General features: G+C 45.2%; 1 long non-coding RNA gene across 3 annotated transcripts in view; it reads right to left on the bottom strand.

Moving 5' to 3' along the window:
- Positions 1-12,610, bottom strand: part of LOC116791956 — an 81,975-nt gene that overhangs the window by 56,635 nt on the left and 12,730 nt on the right. The gene's annotated exons all lie outside the window — the stretch shown is intronic.

The raw sequence follows: 12,610 nt of genomic DNA, 5'->3' as shown, positions 1-12,610 counted from the left end.
CTCACAAAAGGCTTTCCATCTAATTCACTCCCACTCCAGCATTTAAACTAATTAAAATCCAGGCCTTTCGGAGGCCTGCACGGTTCAGGAGGATGCAGGATTTCTCCTTGCTGGGCCAGTCCCACAGCACTGTGAGTGCCCCCCCTGCACAGCATGGACTGCTCCCCAGGGTGATGGCTCTGCAGAGCATGGACTGCTCCCCAGGGTGATGGCTCTGCAGAGCATGGACTGCTCCCCAGGGTGATGGCTCTGCAGAGCATGGACTGCTCCCCAGGGTGATGGCTCTGCACAGCATGGACTGCTCCCCAGGGTGATGGCTCTGCACAGCATGGACTGCTCCCCAGGGTGGTGGCTCTGCAGAGCATCCCACACAGCCCTGAGGGGAAGGGGCTGGGGTACAGAAACCACCAAGGAGCTCCTGGAGCTCCTCGTACCCTGCACGTTTGGCAGCACACCTTACACAAAGCACGGGAAGACACCTGAAATGCAGTAGGAAACAAATTCAAAGAGTATGGAAATATAATCAAGCAAACAAAAGCTAAACCCTACCACAACTACACCAGCAGTGTTAACCTGGAGCACATATAGGTAAGGCTGTACACATTAAGGCAGAAAACATTTACACCAAGAAGAGGTAAAGAGTGTGAACACCAGGAAGCCATTCAGAACTGGTCATAAAAAATCATAGAACTGCTCATTGGTTAACTGTTCCTCCAGCCTGTAGTGCATGACCACTCCAAACCAGAAACCCCTAAATATTTAAGGACCCCATCCTCAAAACCTGACCATTTTAATTGAAATACCATAAAGCAGTAAGACTTGTACATGAAAAATGAATGTGTTAACTGCTTTTGACAACCACACCTTAATTAGTTATTTTCACAGCTACAGTGCATTGATGTACTGCAGCATGTTTAGTGAATAAAAAGACTTAAGAGACTAAAACATGCTGCAGATTTCTGTATATTATCTGTATCAGAAAGGTGAGAATGCCAGCTCATTACCCAGACATCACACAGTGCAGTCAACAGACAGCAAAGACACTTGTGTGTTTTGCTGTAATTATGCACATAGGAAAATCTTGAATGCAGGTTTCTAATAAAACATGAACTGCTGTAATTATCCCCACACAATTATATAATTATTTATCTGCTTCTCTTCTGCTAACCACTGTGTGACACCCAGCAGCACGTACTGCAGAGAAAATCAACCTGGTCTGCTTGATCCCCAAATTAGAACTGAACAGAAGCCACTTGCCAGGCTAAGTAATTAAAACTGTCTAATTTTAAGCATACGTATTTGAGCCAAATGCTCTCCAAGGCTCCTCAGAAATGCTGAGGCAAAATTGTGATGGTAAATTAAATCTTTGAAGCCTACCTGGCTTCAGTAGCCGGGGAATCCATCCAGGACTCTGCGTGAGCTCACTCCTCCAACAAGGAGCTTGGTGTTGCTACAGGCTGTAAGAATTGTGATTATAGAACCAGAAAAAATGCAAGACTAATAAGGATGGAAAATAAGACAGAAAATCTTATAATTCCAATATATAAATCAACAACTAATTATCTGAAAAAACAGGTGATATAATTGCTTCAGCTTAAATCCCAGTTCAGAACACAGAGTATATTAAAGGCCACAGAAAAAACTGCAGCTAAAAAAGCACTAATAGCTCTTGGAAAAGGGAAGCAAGTGGGTCCTGGACAGCACTGAAAGGTGGCACACTGCATGCTGAGGGCTGGAAAGACTTCCCCAAATGAGGTACAGTCACCTGGGGCATTTCTCACTGCACAATGCCACTGAGATGAACTATTCAAACAGAAAAAGAAAGATGTGTTATGTAGTTACACCATAACCAGAATTATAATGGCTTACACAAGCAAAAAGTTGGAGCAGTCAGTAACCAACACACTGAAGAGCACCCCAGGCTGGAACTCTCAGGTGCACAACTGTATCAGCCATCAGGAACCTGATTCTTCTTCCCTGGAGGAGCATCTGGCACCATCTAAGCCAGTGTCCCTCCACCCACTCCAGATACCGGTGATAATGGACTACAGCCACTCCAGATACTGGTGATAATGGACTACAGCCACTCCAGATACTGGTGATAATGGACTACAGCCACTCCAGATACTGGTGATAATGGACTACAGCCACTCCAGAACAGCAGCTCCCTTATTCTCTGATACCCCAAATACCCCACCCTTTTCCCTCGCTGTTCTGCAGCTACAGCCCACCCTTATAATGTCAGTATTATTCCCTCAGCAAAGGAGTAGGATGTGCCACTCCTAAGAAGTTGGCAGTAAAACCAGCAGAATTCATCCTGCCTTGAAAAACCATGGTGTGATGGTGACTTTTGCTAAAAAGAAGCCATTAAGAAAGCAATAATCATCGGATTTTATGAATTCACACAGAGATAAAACCTCTTCAGTTTCTGTCCCCTTGTGGTTTTTATGCCACTCAAAGCCAGATGCTGTAAAGGCCTGAATGTGGGGAGCAGGTCATTAATGCTCAGCTCCCTGTTGCTAAACCACCTCTTAATGTACCCCTAAATTTCATCCACAGTTGCATGAGCACAGTGTGCATACAGTATGTTCGATAAATAAAATTAATTAACCTTGGCCTTGGGATTCTTCACTCCCTGTGCATAGCATGTGGGAAAAACAGCTCCCCAGAAGCTCTCTAACCCTTTTTTACATCCTCTCAGAGCCCCTGGCTATGGTAAGCTACAGGTTCCTTTAGCCCCAGGTTGTTATACCACCTTAATATAAAAATAGCCTTCTGCTGAAACAAATAATATTATTTTTCACTGCAAAGCAAGCACAGAAAGCATCAGTGTCCCCAGGCAGTCTCCAGGGTGCTAAACGTGCTATTTCAGTTTGGTACTGCATGTACTGGCTGAACACACTCAGCACTCCCACACGAGTGCTGTCTGATACATCCCCGTTGGAGACATTTCCCCAGTCACCAGGAGCTCTTCCCTTTCTCACTGGGAAATGCCAGGAGTCAGCTAACCAGGGCTGCCTGAATATATGTTTTGCCCTTGCTGTGCATATATGTGAATACTCCCACCCTTCCCCCCAAAAATGCAGGCATATCCACAGCAGTGACCTGGGACCTGTAAATCCCCCCTGTGTGCAGGGAGCCTCCATCCCTGCAGATAACATCAAATGCCTGTGATCCTTCAGGGCAGGAATGTCTTCCCTGGGGCACCTTTTGTCTGTGGGGTGAGGTATTCCTGTGAGGAGTGCTGCCCTGGCCTTACCTGCTCTTGCCCTAAGTATGGAGGGAGCCACCAGCATTCCAGAGCACAGGAAACACAACGGTGTGCCCTTACAGTGGGAGTAGCTGCTATGCATGTAGCTGGTTTGCTTGAACATACATTGCAATACAAATTCTTCCTCCGTTATTTCTTAAGTCAAAACAGAAGCAAGTTGTTCTTCCAAGACTTCCTTGCTGTCACTAAATCTACTTGCACATCTTGGAGTGGGAGCAGCATGGGCAGGGAGATGATGCAGTGCTGCTTGAGAAGAGCTCCCCTCGCGTGCAGCAGAGGGAGGAGAAGGTGGGAAAGAAGCCAGGCACCAAAACCTCATGTGAATGCCAAAACCAGCCTGCAGCAAACACTTTCTTTTTTTTGCTCAAGGATTCACTATACTTACTAAAATTTTAGCCTACCCAAGTTTGCACCCATCCAAGAAAGTCCTGAGAATGGATATAAAAATGCCACTGGCAGCGAGGGCACAGCTTGTTCACACAATGAACAACTTTTCTCAAGGAGCATCCGTGAAAACTACAGTCCCTAAGGACACCAAAAAAAGGGGCCTTCCAGAAATTTCTACCTGAAATTTCCATATTGATTAGTCTTTAAAAATTTACTCTGGCACAGACTGAGAGTACAATAAGAGAAAATTATTGTATTTGGAGAGGACATTACATGGAAACATGCAGACTTGCTATCTGAAATGAGAAATAGCTACCTCAGCAAGCAAATGGCAATCTGTGCAGCCTCTGCTCAGCTACAAATCTAAACAACAACAAGTTACAATTCATAGCAGCAACAGGAAGCTTTCTGTATTGGACACTGACACCACAGGGCCTTTTGGGGGAATGGCATGGGGTGTCAGACAGCTCAGGCAGTCACTCATTTTTAGATTATTCAGTTTCTAGCACTCATTCATCAGGATTTCATCTAATGTCTTACTAAACCAAAATATCTGAATTCAGGTGCTTTTGTAGAAAATGTGGATAAACTTGGAAGGAATGACCCTCATGGAAAGTGTGCCTTTTGAAGAGCTGTAGTAGAGGAAGCACTTCCTGAGCAGGCCAGTGCAGTTCAAGTGTGATGCCAGGGTCATTACTCCAAGTTTTTACCAAAACATCCTGGATCAATGCAGACACAGAAAATGAAAAACCTCTCTCAGGAAGGCCTGATGGAGGTCACAGCCCCTTGGTTTTTGTGTTATCTACCGCTGTTCTCTTCTGTTCCACACAAACTTTCAGATGCCATAACTGCTATAAGTTTCAATTAAGTTTCAGATGGGTTTTGTGTTTTAAAACAGAAAATAGGCATAATTAGATGTAAGACCCAGTATTCTCTAATATCCTCTAACTGAACTTAACAGAGCTGCAATTTCACCTTTCTTTCAATTAGATGAGCAGTACTGATGTTAGATCTATACTGGAGACCTGCAATCAAGGAGAGACAGGACTGTCCCAAACTCCCAGTGTCTCAGGAGAGGACACACACAGGGAAACTGCAACATTCACATTTTCTTTCCTTGGCCACCAACTTCCCATTACATCTGTTCTTTACTAAAAATGCACCACAGGAAATCTCAGGAGAATAAAGATTGATACTGCAAAGAGATCCCCAGCTCAGCCCAATGACCAGTTACTTATATTTTACATGGCAGAGTTCAAAGTGCTGCCAGCACAAGGGTGTTGGTTTGCAGGAGCTGGGAATTAAAAATAGCGGTATAGAAAGTGAATGCTTTTTGTCCCCTTTTCTTTATGTTTAATTTCTCTTCTCTAAATGTACTTTGCACATTGTAAGGTAGGTATAATATGTGTGGCAGGGATTGTTGAGGTTGCCATGGTTTCTCATTTTTAATGAGCTTTGAGACTTCATAATCTAACCAAATACATTAATAATTACTACATCCCTTTTTTCTCCCTTCCTCCCTCCCTCCAGAGCACTCCAAAAATTACTGGTGGTAAAAATAAAACTAGTGATTTGAAAGACAATAAAACATCAAAGTAGAAGCCCACCCTCAAGGAGTCGGCAAACAAAAGCTTAGGAAGTAACAGGAGAAAATTACCCCCATGAGTCAGAGATCTGTTCCATGCCCTGTGTCTCTCCTAACATCTGAAGTCAGCACGGTATTTAGTTCAGTTGGGTGCAAAATCCCCCCAAACACTCGGGAGAGCAGGGCCCATCCACCACCAGAAGCTGGTGCCCCACTGCAGGCGGGCTGTCCCGACTCTGGTGCTGTTTGCCAGCTCTGCTCCGGGGGTGAGGAGACACTGAAATGCTCAGAAGTTCGTGGGCAGCCGCCTCCCCCAAACACACAATTTCAGTGCTTACAGCCTGGTTTTGGCAAAGCAGGGGAGCAACTGTCTGCCTTTAAACCCAAGAATCTTATTGGGACAACTCATGCACTTACAGGCAGGGCCTTTTTTGACTAATTCATTGACTCAAAGTAAACAAGCCTCAAGAGGCAGAAGCAGCACTCATTTAGGAAACAAACAAACAAACCAATCGATTTCCTCAATGCAGTGTTTTGCTTTTACACTACTGGATCAAGTAAACAGACATAAGTAAGATTAAATAAAGGAGTAAGTGTACAGCCAAGAAAAAAGTGCTTAATGCTTAAGAACCATCCTAACACTTTTTGCAGAGAGCTGCTGAAGCCGTTCCTGTCCCATCACTTTTGATGCCTCTCAACACTGACGAAACAGGTCAAGGTGTAGAACAAATTTAGGCCCCGGGTCTGGGAATAATCTCTTGTCCCAAACACGTTAGCAAAGGGATTTATTACTTGCTGCCACTGTTCACCTTACTTGGGGCAGTGGGGTGGAACAGAAACCCTTCCCTTCGATTTGATGGCAGATCAGATCAAAGTACCCAATTTTTATATAGGAGAAGGTAATTTTGGCCTGTAAGAAACGAGCAGTTGAACCCTCAGTGCTTACCCAGCCAAGCAGCTGAGCCACTGCAAGGACAGGGGATGAAAGCTCTGAGGGCTCCCTATGGAAATCCCAACACACGCTGTCCTAACACCCTGCAAGGCACTTGTGTGAGTAACCATCTCACTTCAGAGATGGCTGCACACATAAAGACAGTAAAGCACAATAAGGTAAGAGAATCACCTAATGTTGCATGGAAAATCTGTACCAGAGAGGGACACCAGATCAGCTCCCAGATTCTGGAGACTTCTCAGTCGTGGTACTCTATCCACGGACCAGTCCTCTCTGAGAGGACAAAAAAGGGAACCAGCAAAACCTCTGGGTAGGGCAGGCAATTGAAACCCTGCTGTGATGGTAGAGATGAGAGGAGCCCTACCAAGAAGTGCAATTTGGCAGAAATTTGGAGTTAAAAAATAAACTACTTCTGCAGTATGAATCATCGTGAACTTCAACATCGTGAAACAAACTTCTGGTGCCAGCTTCCTGCATGAAGTGTTTGAGGACTCAGACAGTCCAGCAGTGCTTTCTTCCTGACAAACTCTTACAGAATGAAAGAAAATTGCGATCTGAAAATTTCCATCCCACGTTGTACCATGAATCAGAAATTGCTGCTTTCTCCTGGAAAGGTCATTCCCGTTTCACTCCTGTTTGCAGGGAAGCAGCTCCACGGAGCAGAGCTTTGCTAGAACACGGTGTCACATCCCCACTGCCATCTGCCACCGCCATCCCTGTGCCTGCACGCGGGAGGAGACTCTCCCTGGTCCCTGTGCAGGACACAGCAGAGCCTGACTGACCCACAGCACAGCCTGTGCCCTGCACGGCCAGGGAATCCAGTGCCAGTGCTGAACAGCTTATTGAGAGGTTCCCCTCCCTCCCTCCCAGCATTTGTTTATACCCTCACCAAACCATAATCACCCTAATACTCTTCCTGCCACGTGGCTTTCCCACCAATAATATTAAAAAGACTGTAGATGATACAAAAATATTTGTATGTTTGGGTTTTTTTTAAATAATGTGTCCACGTACATAGACTCAAATGTTAAGGAAAAATCAACCTGATCTGAGGTGATTCTTGGGGCACATGACAAACGTGAAACAGGAAAACCTGAGATGAGCAACAAAAAAATTAGAGAGTTATTATATTGCATATCCTTCCCAACATGATTTTGGATATCATCTGTGATTTTTTTTTTAAAATTATATCTCGTGCTTCAGCATATGAAAAGTACTTTTAAATCCACAAGACTAAAACATCAGCAGAAGTAATTCCAACTGGGATTGTCCTTGAAGAGAAGATGCTTCCTCACAGCCCCTGTAGGTAACAGATCCTGGCATCTTTTTGCAGCCAGTGGTGACACAAAGTGGAAGTTCTTCCTTCACAAGCTCTTACAGCATTTCCTGTGCCAAGTCTGCCGCAGGACTGTTTGTTCTCCTCCTTTCTCTGTTACACACAAGAAGGAGCCCACATGGGGAATCTTAACAGCAGCGAGCCCAGGATCCACTTCAGTAATTCAACTTTTAGCTATTCTTCATTCTGCAAGCTGTAATAGCTTTTTCATTTGATATTGCTTCATTAAAGGTCATTTTTCTGTGACATTTGCATAACTAGTTCTCTAATTATACTGCTCACCATATGAGAAGCTTTTTCAGGAACAGTTCTTTCTCCCTTGCAAGGAGAAAAAATTTAATTACAGAGTGGAAGCTTTAAATAATGGTTACATAAAAAATACTTCCATGAATCTCTTTCAGTTTAGGCTTTGAATTCTGAAAGGTCAGGCTCTTATAAGGTCTGTAGTTTAAAAAGAGATCATGACTTAATTATAGATCATCATTGCATACTTTAAATTTGTGTTAGTGGACATTGTTCCTTGTCCTTTGTCACAAATGTTGAGTTTTGAAAACAACTAGAGATTGCCAGCCAGAGTAACAGAACCCCCACCCCTCCGGGCTGGGCCCTGAACCCAGACATTTTCAGCAGAGTCAAATTAAAACTGAAACAAGGTCTGGAAGTGAACCCTCTAGAGCTCATTGATGAGAGGTTGACAGTGGCTGCAATCACCTGTATGGTCACGCTGTTGTTCCTGAGGAGGGAAGCATTTGCATTTGTCTTTAGTGAGATACAAAACTGTGGGTTTAAATTTGCTTCCTCGAAGCTGGTATGAGTCTGTTCAACTTCCCTGAGTGCTGGATGTGTTGGAAATCCCAGGCACAGAGGAGACAGGTTCATTTTAGCTGGTCAGGACACCTGCTGACGGGGTCCTAAACCCTCCCCTCGCACATCCAGCACACATTTGTGTGCCCCTCATTCACATTTTAACTTCTCATTCATAAATGCATTAGAAAACTTTCTAATCTCATCTATTACTTTCTTAGAGCCCAAACTAAATTACAGTTGACCCTTCCACCAGCCAAATCCACCCCAGATTTAAGGATTTCCTCTTCATTTCCGCAGGACGCTTGGGCCTTTCAAAAACATTATGTTAGCAAAGGAAATGTCCCATGTTTTGTCTTGCTGGTCATCCATATGCTGCTAAAAATAATATCTCTTCATCTTTCCAAGGCTCCTGCATAATCTTTAATCTTTTTCTACTATATGTCTATCATATTCCTCTAGCCTCTCTAATTTTAATGCAGTACACAGTCAATATTGGAAGGTGGGTTGGATATTAAGTATGTGAAGTCCAGAAATTCAATGAACAAAGAAGATGCAACAAAGTCTTTCTCAGCTGAATCACAGAGTGTTTGGAATACAGTGCTCAGAAAAGAGCTTAATCCACTGTCTGTTAACACAGAGTTACCCAACCAGAAAATTCTCCTGTGTTCATTCAGTGAAGGTCCCCGTAAGTTGGATTTGTCCCCCACAAGGTCAGACATCGCACTCTTACCTCCAAACCCAGCGGGGAGCTGCACACAGCGGGCCTCCTGAGCAGCAGGTGGGTCTGCAAAACACAGCAGAGCAGCTGTGGGCAGGGAAATAAGGCTCCTCAAGGCCAGGCTGAGCACACTGAGAATGCAGGAGGGCCATGGCAGAGGTGGGCACTGCACTCACAGGGGTCATGCTGACCCATTGGTGTTATTTGCTGTTCCTGCCCAGTGCCAGGGAGCTTTGGGGCTGGGTGGCCTTCAGGAAACCTGCCAGGATGACGTGCCTGGAATTCCTCACAACTAGGAAGGCAACCTGGCCCACAACCTTTCTGCTTTTCCTGCCTCACAGTGATTTCAGTTCCTCCTTGTTTTAGCCTCCAAAAGTTTTGTTTTCAACCAATCCACATACCATTTGGAGCACCCAAAGGCATTGGAAGCAGAAAAGCTGTTCTGCAAAGGTGGTAAAATACAGGCTGAGATCTCAACATGTGTTTTCTGCTCAGTGTCTCCTAGTTTATTTTTTCCCTTCATATTTGTACATCCTCCAGAAAGGCAGAGTGTGGATTAATAAAATACCTTGATTGTGCAATGGCATCTCTGAAGAATCATTTAGGCTGTACAGCAAGTCAAAAATAATCAATTTTTCCTTTTTACTTCTTTTTCCCCTACAAAATCACCTAAGCCTTTTTTTTTCTTTTCTTATATATTAATTTAAATGTGAATAATTTCCTATCAACTTTTGCTGATCAGCCTGAACAAATCTCTTGAGTACCTTGTTAGATGCTCCCCCATTAGCCTGCAGTCTGACTGGGATCTCACTCCTGTGCTGAGCAGCCAAGGGCAGGAATGGCCTGGGAGTGTCTGACAGAGCCTCCTCCTCCTGCAGATGTGCAGAGCAGCAGCTCGGCTGCTCACAAGTCATTCACCACCACAGTCTTAAATGCAGATCTCTGAGATCTTTCTAATTAATCTTCAAACCACATTGCTTCACAACTTTAAAAATATTTCCTTTATGTTCTAAAAATTTAGATTTAAAGACCTGAACTACAGTGCCTAAGCTAGAACAACTCTATTAACTTTAGCTTACATCCCACCATTATTCTTATTTTTCTAGATGAGAGTTTTGATTTTGATTTTGATTTTGAATTAGGCAGCAGTGGATAATCACACTATGCTGAGGTAAGAAACCATTGCTTTTTCCTCAAAGAAATGCTGGGGAAATTGGGAAATCAATTTAGATAGACAGACTACAGAGAAGGGTACACGGAACCAGAGCCACAGTTCCTCAAAAGGTCTGAGAAAATGCAATGGGAAAGACGAGCAGCTTTTTCTCTTTGACAATGAATATCTTAACATTGTACATTATGAGGTTAAATTGATTTTGCTGTTGAACAAGTAGAGCAGTTCATAAACAATTTATACCAAATCCAAGCACGGCTTTCAAATGCACATTTCCCTGGTTCTGAGCAGTCAGGAACAGCACATCCACAATCAGCTGTGATTACATTCAGATTTCTGCCTCGTACAGTGACATTTGTGTCATTTCTTTTTCTATCAAATCCCTTTTTTGATTCAATGTTTGATTGCAAGCCCCAGTGTACCCAAGGTACCGATGTCTCCTGCAGTACCCACTGTTCTCTCGCATTTGCAGAGCAGTGGTTTAATGCAAACCTGTGCTATTGTCCAGCAGCCCACAGACATTCCCCATGGCTGTGCCCGCTGGGAAAAACCCTCCTGGCTGGGCTGGTGACACCACCTGTACCAGGGACACCTGCCAGGCTCAGCGTGGGGCCTGGGAAAAGGTCTCTGGGGTGGCACCGATGCCAACTGTCCCTCAGAACACCTCCCAGCATGGCTGGGGTGCTGCCAGGGACTGCAACAGGTTTGTTCAAGGGCAGCGAAAGCAGAGATTCCCTGGACTTCCATCACCAGCCAAGCCGAAGCTGGCCAAAGCAAGGAACAGTCACCTGCCCACGGCTGAGTGAGGAGGTGGAGCAGCTGTTTGGGATGTGCCCAGAGACAACATCCCCCAGGGAATTGCACAGCACAGGCACCTGCAGGAGCCAGCGGGACCCTTGGCTGCACCTCGGTGTCACTGGCTGTGCTGCAGGGCCAGCCTGAAGCTCTGGGATGCAGGGACAGCTCTGGGATGCAGGGACAGCTCTGGGTTGCAGGGACAGTTCTGGGATGAAGGGACAGTTCTGGGATGCAGGGACAGTTCTGGGATGAAGGGACAGTTCTGGGATGCAGGGCCAGCCTGAGGCTCTGGGATGCAGGGACAGTTCTGGGATGCAGGGACAGTTCTGGGATGCAGGGACAGTTCTGGGATGAAGGGACAGTTCTGGGATGCAGGGACAGTTCTGGGATGCAGGGCCAGCCTGAGGCTCTGGGATGCAGGGACAGCTCTGGGATGCAGGGACAGCTCTGGGTTGCAGGGACAGTTCTGGGATGAAGGGACAGTTCTGGGATGCAGGGACAGTTCTGGGATGAAGGGACAGTTCTGGGATGCAGGGCCAGCCTGAGGCTCTGGGATGCAGGGACAGTTCTGGGATGCAGGGACAGTTCTGGGATGCAGGGACAGTTCTGGGATGAAGGGACAGTTCTGGGATGCAGGGACAGTTCTGGGATGCAGGGCCAGCCTGAGGCTCTGGGATGCAGGGACAGTTCTGGGATGCAGGGACAGTTCTGGGATGAAGGGACAGTTCTGGGATGCAGGGACAGTTCTGGGATGCAGGGACAGTTCTGGGATGCAGGGCCAGCCTGAGGCTCTGGGATGCAGGGACAGCCCCAGCTCAGCTGCAGTGCAGCACAGAGGGAGCCTGGGGGGCAGCTCAGGTGGGCAGGGAAGCAGTGAATCCACCAGGAGCACATGGATTGAGTAGGAAAGAGTTCCCTGATGGCGCTCTTGCTTTGACCAAGGAACAGGAACAGGCTGGTGAAACAGCTATTTTTGTGGAGGTTTAGGGTGCATCAAAAAAGTCACCTCAAAGTCACCTCGGTTTCATGTGTAAGATGAAAGAGCTTGTCCACAGAAACACAAGTGAAATTATTAATTTGCTGTACACATTTAAGCACATTTATAAACTGAATTGTCACAGTTAGACACCTCTGTGGCAGAAGGAGAGACAGTGGTGGTTTGTTTGGGTTTTTTTTCTAAAGAGGTAAAAAAATAGGACTTCAATAAAAATAAAATCCACTGACTTTCATAAAAGACAAAATAAAGGTCGTGGAAAAGGTTTTAAGTCTTCTAGGGAATAAGAAGTTAGTCCCGTTCTCAGAAAGAAAGATAATCAGTGGCAGGCCTGGTCTGTTCAAAATCTTTCTTGCTCAAGAAGTTGTATTTCCCCTTTTTTTCTGCTTACAGTAGGAGCCACTGAAAATTTAGGAAGTATTTCAAATATTTTCCACTTTACTCCAATTCAAAATAGAGGAGTGGAAAATACCCCCCTAAAGAGTTTACAGTGGCTGAGGAGTGACAAACAAGCCGCGTGTACTCACAGGAACACAAATTACTTCATCTCCTGTTAAATTTTAATCTCATCTACAACTGTGCTAATTGTAA

The sequence above is a fragment of the Chiroxiphia lanceolata genome, chromosome 10, assembly GCF_009829145.1.
Source record: "Chiroxiphia lanceolata isolate bChiLan1 chromosome 10, bChiLan1.pri, whole genome shotgun sequence".
In the NCBI taxonomy this organism is placed as follows: Eukaryota; Metazoa; Chordata; class Aves; order Passeriformes; family Pipridae; genus Chiroxiphia; species Chiroxiphia lanceolata.
This window is presented reverse-complemented; position numbering and strand designations above follow the sequence as displayed.